Below are 2,079 nucleotides of genomic sequence, written 5' to 3'. Positions count from 1 at the left end.
GACCTTCCACTCAATGCGGAATTTTGTTGCCGTGTCTTCCTCTTTCGTCCTTCTGTTGCTCTCTTATCCCCAGCCTTGCAGACTTCTCCGTCCTGTTCCTTGCTCGTATCGCAGGCCTCCCCGACGATTAAAGGCGGGGGAGTCCGCTCTGTGCAAATTGCGTCGCAGATGCGACTCTTCAAACGACGTATTTTCGAGCCTCGAAGACGGATCTGGGAACGGCGCAAGCGACGTGGAAGGATTCACAGAGGGACCGAATCACTTCCCACTCCGCTCCTATGGGAGCCGAGCCCCAGAAGACGCGATCAGCCGCGAAAATCATTGATGATCTCCGTCAGGGGCGTACGCAGGGGGAGCTAAAGGGGCTATAGCCCCCTCCCAGATGCTCCCTTCGTAATGCTGTAGTACAGGAGCGAATCGCCATACTGGATTTCAGCCCCATGCGGAGGCCCGATCAGGCTCTCCCCCCCACGAAAAATTTTGGGTACGCCGCTGATCTCCGTCCCCGATCCTACGGGAATGTTTCCTTGGACATGGGGTGATTATACACGTGAGCACCAGAGGCCATTCGAGATAAGAAGGAAGGATAAGCAACAGAACAGCGGTTGATAAATTATTCAGCAACATTCGAAATAGGCGAAATACGGGCGGAATGTTCGAGTTGAGCATTGAAAATAAATGGCGATCCACTCCGAGAACATCGGAATTTCGGTCGGGCGGATGCGGAGAAAAAAGGGGATTCCCGAAAGGACTATCCCGCTAGAGGCGAAATTTTTGTCGATCGCGTTCGAGGCAACGTGAAATTTTCTTCACCGCTCTGGACGGCGCGAATAGTTGATACGAATCGGGGGGGGGGCGCAGACCGCATTCATGTGGGTTCTGAATGAAGTCACATCCGTCAGCATAAGATGAGAAATAAAGCGGGAAAGCCTCGATTTCCTCGTGGGCAGATGATCTTATTGACATTGTCCTCAGATGGATCAGGAGGGACGATGCCTGCGAGGCGCCAGAGGTGCAGTTTGAAACTCGCTTCACATCAGCATCTTCCGAAAATCGATGAGTGAAGTCACCGATGCAGAGAAAGGACTCTGTTGCAGGTGACATCTTAAGAAATGAGTCGAGGGGCTCTCACTTCGCTGGGGTAGTCTTAACGTGGGAATTGATCGAGAATCGAATGCGTTTCCGATCGAGTCATTCTCACTCTCGCCTCACGTGACTTATTACACGCCTCTGTAAAGAAGAACTCGAGCTTCCAAATGTGAATGTGTGAAAATCTGGCTTAGAGCTTCATTTTCGTCTTCCACAATGTTTCAAGCTATCTGAGAAGCTTGATGAATGCGTTCTTGCTGGGGCTTCCCTCGTCGTGGAAGTTGAAGCTGCTTTGTATACTATGAATCCTCGCAGCTCGGAACCCCGGCGCGGCGCCGTGCTCAAGGGAGAACTCTAAGCATCGGAGATTACGAGCGAGATTCCGCTGAAGCTCCCGATACTAGCGTTCGTGAGCGTTTCCGAATGAGAGGCTCAAGAGGTTCGCTTCGACTGAAACATCGTGAGCGATGTCTTACAGAGGCTCGAATCATAGAGGCAAATTGCACATACGGTATAAGCCGCACAACGGGCACGCTGGTGCCAGCAAAAGTGGTTCTTAGAATGACTATCCGTTGGGCGAACATTCGCGCCTATTGGGTCTTTGAGGAACCGAGCAAAATATCGATGAGAGAGTTGAGCTCCGTTCTCAGGCGGCTCATTGTAAAGAGCCTGAACTGTGTTCGAGAGAATGCGCATTGGTGCATCTTCAGATCCTCCAAAATGTACAGCAGACGTGAGAAATTAAGACGGTCAAGGAAGCTTTCGGGAGCTCGATCAGAAACGCTTTCATGTCGGAGCTCTGCATCGATCTCATGGAGTTCGGCGGAAGGAACACCGGAAAACACCTGAACCCGGAATGGAAATAATTCACTGTGGGGTAAAATCATGATCACACGTGTGATTATGATTATAATCGAAGTCATAATCACAGAAATCACCATAATCATACGTTTGATTATGATTATAATCACAGACATGCGTATGATTATG

Source organism: Galendromus occidentalis, unplaced genomic scaffold (genome assembly GCF_000255335.2).
Source record: "Galendromus occidentalis unplaced genomic scaffold, Mocc_1.1 scf7180000077528, whole genome shotgun sequence".
NCBI lineage: Eukaryota > Metazoa > Arthropoda > Arachnida > Mesostigmata > Phytoseiidae > Galendromus > Galendromus occidentalis.
The sequence above is the reverse complement of the archived record's forward strand: the minus strand, read 5'-3'. Positions refer to the sequence as shown.